The 14,000-nt window shown below is 57.1% G+C and overlaps 1 protein-coding gene across 4 annotated transcripts in view; it reads right to left on the bottom strand.

Annotated features, from left to right (window-relative positions):
* Positions 1 to 14,000, bottom strand: part of PTPRS (protein tyrosine phosphatase receptor type S) — a 105,649-nt gene that overhangs the window by 91,396 nt on the left and 253 nt on the right. The window lies entirely within an intron of this gene.

The following is a 14,000-nucleotide window of genomic DNA, read 5'->3' as shown; positions in this document are numbered from 1 at the left end:
AGCTGGGATTCAAACCTAGGGCATCAGGTCCCAGAGTTTGATTCATAACCACTGACCCACAGGGGTCTCGATAAATGAGAATAAGAAGACACGATAAGGGGGTGCAAGTGTGGTTCAGTGCTAGAATTCTTGCCTGCCATGCAGGAGACCTGGGTTTGATTCCCAGTCCATGCACTTCCCAAAAAACAGACAAGCAAGCAAAACAAACACACAAAACAAAATTCAACAAATGGTGTTGCAATAATGGGATACTCACATAGAAAAACAATGAAATGTGACCCCACCATACAGGATCCAAAAGCAAAAGAAGACATGATAATGGAAAACTGTCAGGAAGTTTTCGGGAGAATTTGCCGTGTGCTCAGCCAGGAAGTGGGGGCGGGGGAAAAAAGCAACCTGACCTCATATCCCCAACCAACAATCCAGTGATGTGGGTCCATTTTAGCAAAGAAGAAAACTGAGTCCCTGCGGGGAGAAGTGATTTCTGGAAGGTTCTACAGATCGGAAGTAACAGAGTCCCAGAGCTGGTGCTAAATTCACCAAATCCTGCCCTCTGAGAAGGGCAGGTCATTTTGAAGAGGCTGATGGTGGCAATGAGGGTGGCTCATACACGTCGAGCACCCCACTGGGTGGCAGGCCCCGCGTGGGAAACCCTTAGGGTCCCCATTTCACAGACAGGCAAACTGAGGCTCATGGAAATTCAGCCACCTGCCCAAGCCTTGAGACTGTCCCCATTTCCAGAAGGGTAAACTGAGGTTCAGAGAAGTTCAGCCACTTGCCCAAGCCCTGATACTGTCCCCATTTCCAGAAGTTCAGGCTCAGAGAAGTTCAGACACTTGCCCAGCATCACACAGCCGGCAAAAGGCAGTGCTGGACCCCAAACCCAGGGCTTCCTGACCAGAATGAGAATTCCTGGCATCCATAAGTAGGTAGGAGGGAGGGAGGCAACCAACCAGACACGTATCATGAAACCTACATGGCACGTTGGCGATGGGAAGTCAGCCCTGGGGGTGGCTGGGCTCCATCCGGCATGGGGGGGGGGCAAACAACACCCGACACCAACTTTATTTTTAAAACACTCACGGCGATAAAGCGGCCGGCCCGTCGGTGCAGCGTCACATCCGTGCAGGCAGAGGCCCCGGAACACGGGGATGCAGCTATTTTAAAGGGGCTATTTCTGGAGGCCGAGGTGAGAACTTGGGGCGGGAGGAAGGTGCAGCAGCAGCCACAGGGACCGGCTCTGGCCTGCCCGGACAGGATGGTGCAGAGGTCCCCTGCTGGGTGCAGATGGGGGGAGGGACCGCCGCCAGCTGGAACAGCCTCCTCCTGCCCCCCACCCCACCCCGTGAAGCCAGGATGTGCTTAATGCTAAATGCAAAACACATGTACTGGGCCCTACTGTGTGATGGTCCTGCTGAGGACACAGCAGGGAGGGAGCCAGGAAGCAAGATGCATCTTACAGGAAGATGGTACAAACCGTGGCAGAGCCGGGTGGAAGGGCGTGTGGCAAATTTAAATTTAAACAGGGGGTCCGGGAAGGCCCCACTTAAAGGTGAGCCGAAGGAGGGAGCTATCTGGGGGAAGGGCATCTAGCAAAGACGGTCCTGAGGCAAGACTGGCGAGCTGGAGGGGCAGGACTGGCGAGCTGGAGGAGCAGCAAGGAGCCCCCTGAAGCTGGAGTAGAGGGGCCGAGGGGGAGACCAGGAGGAGGGGAGGGCAGGGAGGGGACAGACAGGGCGTGCAGGGCCTGGGGGGAGGAGGACTTGGGCTTTTCCCCCAAGGGAAGGTGGGAGCCATAGACGGTTATAGGCAGAGGAGTGACAGGCCATGACTCAGGGGCTCACAGGCGCCCTCTGGCAACTGCAGAAGGACAGACTTCGGGGGGTGAGGGCAGGAGCCAGGGAGCCAGAGTGGAGGCATCTGCACTGACCTGGCTGAGCTCTGATGGGGCCAGAGCCAGGAGAGACAGAGGAGGGGGGAAAAGTGAATGGACAACTGCCCCATTGCACCAGGCTGTAGAGGATTAGAGTTAATCCATGGAAAGTGTGCAGCCCAGAGTCTGTACACAGTAGGTGCTCAATAAAGGCTCACTTGTATTATTTGAAGGCCTTGGTCTCTGTAGCCTGTTTGAGACCTGCCTCCTAAGCAGGGCCCTGGGAAGACCCAGGAGCAGAGGGTAGTCCCCATTGCTGGAGACATTTTGTAGGTTAAAGGGGGATATAGTTTCCTCTCTCACCACCCCCAAACCCCCGCTGGCCTGGCCCAGGATGGAGAATTCTGATGGGCCCAGAGCCAGGACTGATGGTGGCAACCCAGGGAGAGGCAGGGCCCACTGGGGGAAAGGGAGAAGGAGGCTCCCACAAGCCTCAGATGGTATAGCCACTTACTGTGTGACCCTGGGCAAATCTCAGCCCCTCTCTGAGCCTCCATTTGCTTATCTACAAAAGGCAGGCAGCAGCCGTGCTTTTCTCACAGGGCCATGCAGATTAAACAGGACGATGTGTGCAAAGGCACAGCAGGGATCCTGGGGCAGAGGCAGCTCCCGGTATATCCAGCCTTTACCTTGCCCTCACCTTTGCACCCTTTGGAAAACTTCCAGTTTGGTGTCTCCAGATTAGAGAGGCAACAAAATAGCCGCATTCTCCAGAGAACATAGCCGCATTCTCCAGAGAACATCGTGTCTCGAGGCTCCGGAACTAGTGCTGTTAGCATCAGGTGGAGCTACAAGTGCTGGAAAACCCACAAAAGGGGCTGGGACACGAGAAGAGTCATTTCTCCTGGTACATAAATCAAGTTTCCAGGCCGGCTTTTGGGGGCTACTTTTGCCACCCCATGATCATCATGTCTCAGCCTCCTTCCATCTCTTTGATCCCCAGCTCTTATCCATGACATCTGCCTCATGATGCAAAATAGCTGCCTGACTGCCGGCCATCATCTCCATACTCCAACTGGGAAGCATACACTACCTTCCTTTAAAGGCATTTTCGGGAACCCCGGCTCCTTAATCCCACTGGTCAGAAACGAGCAACAAGGTACTCTGAGAAATGTACTTCTTTTTTTGACCCTAGGTGGCTGTGTGCCCAGATAAAAAGCACAGAGTTCAACTCCTATGGAGGAGGGGACAAGGGATATGGCGGGACTGTGCCACACACATACCAATGCATTTGAGACTCTGGTCTGGAAGGGGTGGAAAGTCAACAGGATCAGCCTCCTGCCTCTGAGCCGGGATGGTTTCCCAAGGTCTCCCAGCCAAAGCGCAAGCTCTGCCCTGCGTGCGCCCCGATATGTGGAGACCCCCACCTGTGGCAGGCCTGTCCTTCCCGAGCTCCACTGCCCAAGGCATCAAGCATCCCCCACCCTGCTGAGGACACACAGCCGATTCATCTCCTTCTCCTCGGTAAACAACTGTCAGGGAAAATAAATAGTTTTTAATAGGCTCATTAATTGAATTCAGGGAGAAATAACCTTCTCCCTGGGCCGTTGAGAGGGGCTGTTCGGAAGCAAGCAGGAAAGTTCAGGGACCTCAGGACAAGCAAGGGTGGAGGAAATCCGAACTCCTAGCCAGGAGAGGAGACCCCCCCACCCCAAGCAGCTCTGGCTTCGGAGGAAGTCTCGGGGGGAGCTAAGGCACCCGTACTGCCTAAGCAGCACCCAAGCCTCTGCTCCAATCCTGGGACGGCCACAGCCTCCTGCAAGGATTTCATGTCATTTTCTTTGCTGCTCTCATCGCATTAATTTTTCAGGTTCTGCCTTCTTATGCTAAGGATGCACCAGTTCCCATTTACGAGCGTGAAGGGAAGTTTTCTCTTTTAAGTTTTAAAAGGGAATCAGTTTGGGGCGGGCCACGATGGTTCACAGGCGGAGTTCTCGCCTGTCATGCCGGAGACGTGGGTATGATTCCCGGTGCCTGCCCATGTGAAAATAAAAGGAATCAGTTTGAAGAAAACCATCGAGTTAAAAGGGACAAATATTGTGATTAATATTTGGGGCGGGCAGCACTAGGCAGAGCACTGGACAGAGAGTCCAGACACCACATTGCAGCCGGCAAGGTTAGCCAAGCACAGACAGAGAAGGTCAGAACTGACACCCCACCACCCCTCCCTGACTCCCAGCCTCAGAGGGCTCGGGCCATAGTGATGTGACTCAGTTTCCCCATCATAGCCCAGGTGGGCCCAGAGCAGCCCTGCCCATGCTTCTCACCCGACCTCCTGCTAACATCGATCCAACATCTGCCCAGGTCTGGCGCCCGGCTGCTATTGATACTGGCATTGATTAGAGGCCGCTGGGAGAAGTCAGTCTTGGGCCCACCCACTCCACAGCACCCCGAAACCCTCTGGTCCCCAAAGCCCTAAGCCCTGATCTTGCTTCCAGAGAGTGTTAAACACTCTATGCCTCCATTTTATAAGCCCCATTTTACAGAAAAGGAAACTGAGGTCCTGGACGCTGAAAGTGCTAGGGTCCCACTGAGGGAAAGGCTGAGCCAAAACTCGAACCTGTGTTCTTCAAATACCAAACCTGACCCCAAAAGAAAGCCTGCGGGTACACAGGTAGTTTAGTGGTTAGAAAGCCCGCCTTTCATGCCAGAGACACAGGTTCAATTCCTGGACCATACACAGCCCCCACCCCACCAAAAAAAAAGTCCACCTGTTCCCAGTGGGTGTCTAGGTAACTTTCCCAGCTGTCTTGCCGAGGCACAGGAAAGCAAATAAACACCAGGACTGGACAAGGCTTCAAATCACCTGACCCCACCTCTATGCATTGTGTGAGGATCCTCTGACCATCTCCCCAGGACACAGGAAATCTCAAGGCTGCTTTGGAGACTGCTGACACACCCCCGCCCCCCTACACCTGTCCTCAGACTCCCAGCTCAAGGCCAGCTGCTCAGATACATCACTCTTGAATCACCGCTTCTGTCTAAGACACCTAGGACACAGAGACTCAGAGAGGGTGAGTGAGTGGCTGAAGTCACACAGCCCCTCTGTCCAGGACCTGCTCTCCTGGCGGCCACTGAGGCGGCTGCACCCTGCAATGTCTGAGAATTATCAGAGTGGAGCCAGGAGCACTGGCTCAGATAGGCCCAATGCGAGGCTTTCCAGCCATTACCTGCCTAATCGGGACAATTAAAGTGCTATCAGGTGGAGGTTGCGGAGAACCAGGCAGGTTAGTCTGGGGGACAGGAGGACCTGGTGGAGTGCCTATCCTGGAGAGGTGACCACACAGACCATACAATACCCACAGAAGAAATGAACATCAAAAGGGGTGGTGAGTACAATGACAGAATAGGAAGAAAGAGAGCTCCAGGCTGCCAGAACAGTATGTGCAAAGGCCCTGAGGTTGGAACAAGATGGTCCATGTGACTGGAACAGAATGAGCGAGGGGGAGAGAAACAGGAGATGAGGGCGGAGAGGCTGGGCGAGGCCAGGCTTGTGGCTGCAGAGGAGAATTTGGGTTTTGTTCCTGTTTCTCCTCCCCGATCCATGCCTCAGTTTCCCCACCTGCAGGATGGGATGATGGCTGCCACCTCTCCAGGCTGTTCCAAGGATGAAATGAGAAAATGCACCTGAGGCCAGCCCTGGGTCAGCCCCCCTCAACGAAGCCAGTGGCTGCTGCTGTGGGGGCAGGGGGTGTGACTGCCAGCGGGGTTTGCTCGTAAAGATGGGGTAGGGACACAGCCATCAGTCCCAACTGCGTGCCCAGCACCGTATCGACACGTCACCATTTAGCCACCCCCCCACACACACACCACGATAAGGCAGGAAAGACTGTCCCCATTTCACAGATAAAGACACTGAGGCTCAGGAGAAGGGAACCAACGGAGCTGCCTCAAGTTGACAGAGAGTGCCTGTGCCAGGACTCAGACTTGAGGGTTCTCGGGAACCTGAAGCCTTCTGCTAGCGGAGTTGGGGGGTCCAGATACACTGTGGCAGGCATGACCCATAGGAAAAGTCCCCATACCCGGCAGCCCTTCCACATCCCACCCATCTCGGGAAAGTGACTCCAGCTCCGTGACTTTCCCGCATCCATCCAACAGGGACAATTACCCATTTGCAATAATCCATTGGCGGAGGGGCCAGGAGGAGGGCGCAGTGCGAAGCTGTCAGTAATCTCGGGCATTTGGGCCCAGCAGGATGTCAGGGAGGAGAGGGAGAGGGTGGACATTTGTTCAGATGAGCCAAGCCACCTGATTTCTCTCATCGCCAAAGGTTTTTAAACCCCCATTGTGCTATTGGCGCTGGGGCTTGGATAAAATTCTTTTTTCATGGGGCCTGGGCATTGCCAGTGGGGTGCGATAGCCGGGCATGTCCCCAGAAACACCAAAGCGTCTCCCAGGGGTGCAGGGTCACCCCCCCCACCCCAATTGAGAAACCACTAGTATAGGCTCAACACACACCGGCCCCAAGAGCAAATAGGTATGCTCCGGAAAGGAGGGAACAAGGCTAGCTAGAGGATTCACAGCCTGCCCCATGGAACAAGTCGGATTCCTTCCATGCAGCATTTAATTTAAGTCGGGTGCATCCCTACCAGAATTAATATAATAAGAGTTCACGCTCATCAAGCCTGAAGACAGACCCATGCCCCAATCTCAGGCTGCCCCCTTGAAGTAGCGTGCCCGTGCCTCAAAAATGAGCCTCAGAAACAAGCATTAAACCCCATGTTTACAGCCCAGCCCAGGAAACTGATTAAGCGACAGCCAGGGAGATGTCCCAGGAAGGGGACACACCCCTTGATTTCTGTAATAGGTTGCATTACGGTGTTTCAATGGGAAAAAAGAAAAAAAAAAGACAACAACCCAAGGATGTGAAATGGAGCGATTTCATTAAACTCTAGATTTCTGGTTTTTCTTCGGAAAACCAGCAGATCTGGCCATGAAGCCATTTGGAAGTGGCCCTGGAGGATGGAGGGAGCCTGTCCAGCCCACACCCCTCGTGGAAGGGCTCAAGCCTTGATGGGTGCTGGGCCCATCGTCTCTTCCTGCCTCAGTTTCCTCTCCGGGCCTGGCCAGCCTTTCCATGCCAGGTCCTGGATAGGCTGGGTGACCCTGAGCAAATCCCTCTCCCTCTCTGGGCCTTGGCCCAAAAGCTGTCCCCGTGGGTGATTTCTGAGCTCCCTGGTCTCCGACAGCACCGTTTACACCCATGCGTTCTAAGTGGGCTTCTGGCTGCCCATGTTTAAAATGAGATCAGAACTCCCAGGAGAGTCACCTCCCAACTCCATTCCCCTCCAGCCACGCATCCAGAAGGCAACCCCCTCAGAAAGAGCCCTCCCAAAGTAGTGACCGGGCAAAGTGCAGGGAGCCGCCCCAATTTTCCTTCTCGGCAAGGACCTGTGACAGCCGATGACATTTCTCTGGCTTTTTAAAAACATGTTCACTGTCTCCCCAAACCAGCTACAAGCTCTCAGGGCCCAAGGACCAGGCCCTGCTTTATTTACTGCTGTTTTCCCAGAATTTTATTTTCATTTGTTTTGACTTGAAAAATATATAAATGCATAAAAACTCACGCAGCGCTCTCTGTCTGCCAGGCAGACACTCACGCGTGTATTTCTCACCATAACCCAGTCTACAAGAGAGGGATCATCCAAAATACCCATTTTCGAGAAGAGGAAACTGAGGCAAAGACCAGCGACAAAACTAGCCCAAGGCCCCGCGGCTGGTGAGGGATTTGAGCTCAGAGTTTGGCCCCTCCATTCCTTGGCAGCCAGCATTTGACAAATTACCGAGAGATTGAATGAATGAGCTGGTGAATGAATGAAGAAATGAATGCTCACTTATAAACTGACCGTGAGTCAGGGTTGAACATTCTCAGTTCCAAAGCATCCCTGACCCACCCTGAGAGTATACCCCATGAGAGGGTTCCAAGCCTCCCAGGGGTAGCCGGCTGCCCTCCGTGCCTGCCCGGGCCCCTCACAGCTCAGCTCCCACCAGGCAGCTGGCCCAGCCCTCCACAGAAGTGGGGCAGCTTTCATTAGGCAGCCAGTGAGGGGGAACGCCCCACTTTGCAGCCGCTGAGTCATCCCGACATCTGCTGGACCCCATCGAGAGGCTGGCGGTGGGGTGGGGGTGGAGTGGCTGGGGGATCCCCACTGGGGCAGGTCCGGTATTAATTAATTCAATCCTTCCAACAACCTGGAGGAGATAACAGAGGCCCAGAGAGGTTGAGCAACTGGCCCCAGGTCACACAGCCGATAAATGACTGAGCCGGGATTTGAACCTGTGCCGAGGAAGGCAGCCCCCAGCTCTGGAGTGTCGTATCTGCAGCAACTCCAGCCGGTGAACCTGTCACCAAAAGGATGATGTCCTGACTTCTAGAACCTTCCAGGGGTTCAGAATTCAGGTTCCAGTACCAGCTGCCCCGGGTTAAAGAATCCCCGCTCGGTCATTTATCTGCCGTGCCAAGCCTCCGCTCTGGACCTCAGTTTCCCTCTCCGCACATCGGGGCTCCGAGAACTGCAGCTGGGCTTCTGGAGGATCTAAGGGTTAAAGATAATGCGGAACCTGGCACGGGGCACAGACTCCCAATAAATCAGAGCAGTTATTATAACCCAGCACCCCCTGCCCGACATCCCCTCATTTGCTGATCACGGGGGTTAATTATAAGCGGCATTAAATTATAGACACACACAGACACACTGCACTCGTTTCCCCAGAACCCCTGAATTTCCACCAACATTCAATTACCCACTCGGCAGCATTGACAACACAGCCTCCTCCCATCTTCTCTCCACCGGGCGCGGGGTCCCAGAGCCGCAGCGGCTCCTGTCCACGCAGTGTGGGACAACCACCCCAGCCGGCAAGGCACACCTCGAGACTCTGCGGGAAGGCTTTCACACACGCGGCATCTGGTCGCACCCCCGCTCGCCACCGCACTGCCCTGTTTTGAGAGACAAAGGGCCGCAGAGAGGGAAGGGGTGGGAGGCTGGAGGCTGACCCCACCGCCAGAGGTGCAGCCTTGTTTTACAGGCGAGGAAGTTCCCGCACAGAGAGGGTAAGGGGCAGGGTGGCGGTCACACAGGAAGGGTGAGAGAGAACAGAATGGGGATAAAAAATGGGGAGTTTCGGTTCTGGGGCAGAAACAGCTGTCCTTCCTACGAAAGACTCACGGTGAGGAACGAAAAACCCAAAGGCCACCTGGAACCATGCGGTCATCATTAGGATGTCCCTTCGAAAGGGGACACCTGCCATCCAGCCCACATTAAAGGCTGAATTTGGGGGGCACAGGCTGCCCTGACCCAGAAACCCAAGCTCCGAGCCCCCAACTGGGGTGTTTCCTTGGAAACCGGAGGCAAGCCGGGATGCCAGGCAAAAGCCAGGGCTTGTTTTCAGGTTTGGAATCCCTTTAGCCTCTGTGGGACCAGCGCCGATCCCTGTGTCCAGCCTGGCTGGGGTGAGGGATGAAAACTCCGCAGAGGAGAAAAAAAAAGAGAGAGAGAGAGAGAGAGAGAAAGAGAGCGACAAAAATAAAGCGATGTGAAAGTCGCGTCCCTGTCCGTGAGTCACTGCCACCCGCTCATTAATTTTCGCCTTTCCAGAAGTGTAAGCCAATTGATTTTTCATATTCCCCACGCAGCCAGCCCCCTCCCTCGACGCTTTTGAAATATCAACCAGAGACAAGGCAGAAGCAGTACATCGGGCTTCTTTCTTTCTTTTTTTTTTCCTTAAAGAAAGAAGAAGAGAAACTCAACAATTACGGACCACATGGGACATCCTTGAGTTTCTAGAAGGCCAGAGAGGGTGAAAAGCTGGGTCATGGGGGAGGGACCCAGATGTCTGTCCCAATTTGCTGTGTGTCCCTGAGTGAGACTCTGCCCGTCTCTGGGCTATGGTCTTTGGAGTGGGGTGGCGATCATGCTTTCCCGCTCTACCCTGCGTCAATTCTCAGGCACCCATTGACGAGCATTCGAGCCTCTCTAGCACCCTCTCATCGGGTGCCCTAAACCAACAGCTTCCTGGTTCTCCACAAGGGAAGTGGAAAGAGGACAAAATGCGGGAACAAAGCGTTTTTGCAGTCTGCGGAGGCCCTCGAACCCTCGCTGCCTCCAAGAAGGGAGGCGACGTGTCCGGTACCCACAGTGGGTTTTTTGCTTTTATCAGCTGGGCACGTGGCTGCTGTGACCGGGGCCCGGCAGTTAGGCCTGTCCTCGCTGGAGGCTGCGCCATCCCACCTGGTGAACGGCTGGGGGGCTCTTAAAATACCCCACACTGGGCACCGTCTGCTGCGGGGAAGGACAAAGCAAGGGCAACTCGCACCAGCTTCGCCCAAAAGGAGCATCCTCTTGGTTACACGTTCTGGCAAACAGGATGCCCCCCACCCCCCATCGCCGTGGCATCTTATCTTAGCACATGGCTTATCTGCCTCCCATATCTCTTCCTAGGTCCCCCTCCCCCTACCGCTGTCCAGAAGCCCAAGACCCCCAGAGAGGTAGCCACCAGGGTCGCCCAAACCCTCCACGGGTCCCGACTGATTCCACAAATTGAGCCCTAATGCAGCTGGGGGGCAGGAGAAGGGAGGAAGGGAGCTCCCAGCCGGAAACATGAAGCTTTGTCAATCTTCTCCCAAACCCCGCCGGGTTTATAAATATCCACCTTTATTTTTAGGGTTTTCCACCGGGCTCACCCCCATCCTGAACTCTCAACACCCCCCTCTTCTCCACCCTACGCCAGGCGGCTGCACGCGACTTAAGAGAAGCAGGTGAATGGGGGGCCACGCGAGATGACACGGGGGGGAGCCCCCCTGTCTCGGGCTCATCGGTGAAGCCACAGATATCTCTGCACCCAGGTCCCAGAGGTGAGAAGCACAGAGCTCGGACACCTGTGAAATGCTGCATCCGCAGGTACGAACCCCGAGGGCAGGGCGGGAGGGGAGACAGAGGCCCATTTCCAGAAGCCCCTGGCCAGGCAGGTGGGTGGTTTTGTCTCCTCGGCTGGTCCTGGCACTGGGGAGCCCCAATAAGGGCCCCCCCTCCAACCCCGTGCTCCACGCTCTTATCCAAAAGAATAAAAAGATGGGAAGCAAAGGCTCCCAAACCATCCTGGGTGCTGCTACTGAATCACTGCCACGTGCCAAGCTTTCACCCTGTCCGCAACCCTAAGCCACAGAGGACAAAAGCCTCGTGGCTCCGAGTGGGGTTCCCCTGGCGTGCCAAGATACCCGGGTCCCCTGGGAAGCAGGGGAAAAAGAACTGGGGCTCTCAGCTTAAAGGGGAGCAAGCAGAAGCACAGGCTATGGGGAACTGCGACTGGGCACACCACGGGAGGCGGATGCCTGTGCTTAAGGGCTCGGATCTGCGCCCACCGCACATCGCCTGGTGAGGGACCCTGGGGGAGCAGCCAGCCAGCCCCCAACCCCACCCCTCCAATGCCACCCCTTAGGCCACGCCAGAATCACCCATCATCCATCCCCACCAGGGGATGAGGGGCAGGCCAAGCCACCGCCTCCGGGGACAGACACTGACACGACAGTACCAGCACCCCCCCCACCTGGCACCCCTTCCGGGGGGGGGGGGCGGGTGGTGCCAATGTCATCGGCTAGGGTGACAGAAATAGAAAAGGCCATAAGCTCACCAGCCAGGCTGGGTCTCCCGTGATGGTTCTGTTTGCCTGAGCCTAATTACACCAACTCTCAGAGCGAGTGTGATGGTCCCCAAGGGGCTGGGGGGGGGGGGAGTGCCCCATGCAGAAGTGCATCGTCATGATAAAGGGACAAACCCCCTTGGCAGGTTTGGGGGTGGGGGGGTAGGGTGGCCGGGGCAGTATGAGGCTTTCTGGAGGGGAAGCACCTAGAGACACAGACAGACAGCAGGCAGAAAGAGATGCCAGGCGGAGGGCACTGGCGGAGAGGGGGGACACTGGAGGGGTGGTTTGTCCAGTCACAGGTCCAAGCCTGTGGGCGCTGGGATTTGAGAGGCGGGGAGCGGCCGCCCCCAGCCCCAGCTGCCTGTCTTCCGCCGCCAAAGTATCATCTGGCAAAGGAAGAAGAAAGGAGCCAAGGGACAGAAGGCAAGATTGGCAGGGGGAGGGGGGTACAAAGGAACCCGGGGAGGGGGAGGGGAGCTATGCAAATGGCAGAATCGACCGAGTCCCTCGGTCATTAATAAAACCTCCAGCAGCAGCAGCAGCTGCAGCAGCTGGCATCACCGGGGCAGAGGCGCCGGCTGGCTCGCTCACTCTCTCCTCGCGGGCAGAAAGCGGCTCCGAGGGGAAAGAAGGGTGCCCCGGACAAAGAGGGGACCGTATCCCCTGCACCCCAGGGACAGCAGCCATGGGGGGAGGGGGCACATAGAGAAAAGGCTGGAATCCCAGCAACCAAAGTCAGGGTAGAAGCTGGTGGAGGACCAGAGAGGGGGGTCCCCAACCTTAGGACCCTTGGAGAACCACTGGCTTTGTCCCAGCTTCTCAGCATCCCTGGCACTCAGCTGGGACAGGGGATACCTCAGACCCCCCTCATCAGCCGCGGTGGCCAGGCTGATTTTTCAGGGGTTCAGCCAAAGGTAGACTCCACCGATGCTCGGAATGGGCACTCTAACCCCCGATTGAGATAGGGGTGCGAGGGAATCCCGGCTGAGCAGGGAGGGAGGGGAATGGCCCCCCTGAAGGAAGTGCTAGGGAGATGGATTTTGGGATCCCTAAGAGGTGGCTGAATTTGAGGGAGGGTGGCCGAGGAAGGGGTGCCCTCAACAGATGCATATTTGGGGAGCCACTGAAGGAAGATTTCAGATGGGGGGTAGGCGTCACTGAAGAACCCGGGTTCCAGATTGGGGGGGGGGAGGTGTGGCTGAGGAAAGATTCCAGTTTGTGGGGTGTTCCCTGATTTGAGAATTTTGGAGAGAAAGAGGCTGAATGGGAGTTCCCCAATTTAGGGGGGGGGAGCTTTGGTAGGCAAAGGGTCCAGGATTTGCCGGGAACAGTGCTAAGAAGGGATCCTAAATCTAGGAGGGGAGAGTCTCCTGAAGAGCAGTGAACTTGGCCCCTAGATTGGCCGAACCCACGCGTGCAGGGTGCAGAGATGCTAACCCGTGGGGTCTCCCCTTAGAACACGCCCCGCGCCCCCACCCCGCGCCCCCTTCAACCTGATTCCGACGGACCCGCCCCCAGGGATGACGTCACCGCTACCCCCCAGTCCCCCCAGGGGGCTCCCGGGGCTTGCAGAGTCCGCGGGGCTGGTAGCTCCAGGGGCGGCTTCCCCTCTCCGGGGATCCCCACGGGGCCCCCAGCTCCCGAAGCGAGGTCGGGGTGTCCGGCGCGTACGCCGGTCGGCCGGAGCCCCTGGGGCCGGAGGTCCGGGCTCGTCCCGCCTGGGGAAAAGAGGAGGGGGCGCCGGGCCGCAGAAGGGTGGGGCAAGGACAAGGGTGTCGGAGGGGCGCACCCCAAGGGATCTACGGGGTGGGGAGGCGGTGAGGAAGAAAGTGGGTTGAGTCAGGGGTACCCCCGGGGAGGGGGCAGATCCGGAAAGAGCAGGCGGTGGGCGCCGCAGCCGCCCCGGGCGCACCGGCCGGACCCGTGCCCCCCACCCCCACCCCGGCTCCCGTCTCGAGCCACACATCCTAGGCTCATCTCCACTCCGGGGCGCAGCGCACCCCCAACACAGCGCCCCCTGCCTCCAGAACCCATCCCCGGTCCAGCTGGGGCCGGCACCCCCGCCACACACACTCACACACACTCACACACACACACACACACACACACACACAAGCGCGTCCCCCCTCCGCGCTTCTGCCTCGCCCGCAGCCCCGGGTGGTGCAGCCCGCGGCGCTTGGGAAGCTTCCAGCGGGGGGCTCCGGGCCATTCCCACCCAGTCCCCCCACACACACTCCCACGCCGCGGGGCGAAGTCCCCCCTCCCCCCGCCAGCAGAGCCCTCCCCGCGGCCCAGCCCCTCGGGGGCATTGTTGGGAGGCAGCTCTCCCGACGCAGCGCTGGGAGGGCAGCGGGCTGCAGCCGAGCAGCCTCCCCCGCGCACAATGGCCGTGCGGGCTTGCCGGGCACAAAGCCGGCGCGCTGCCCAC

This window comes from Tamandua tetradactyla, chromosome 11 (assembly GCF_023851605.1).
Source record: "Tamandua tetradactyla isolate mTamTet1 chromosome 11, mTamTet1.pri, whole genome shotgun sequence".
NCBI classification, from domain to species: Eukaryota; Metazoa; Chordata; class Mammalia; order Pilosa; family Myrmecophagidae; genus Tamandua; species Tamandua tetradactyla.
Note: the sequence above shows the minus strand (reverse complement) of the source record. Positions and strands in the feature narration are given on the sequence as shown.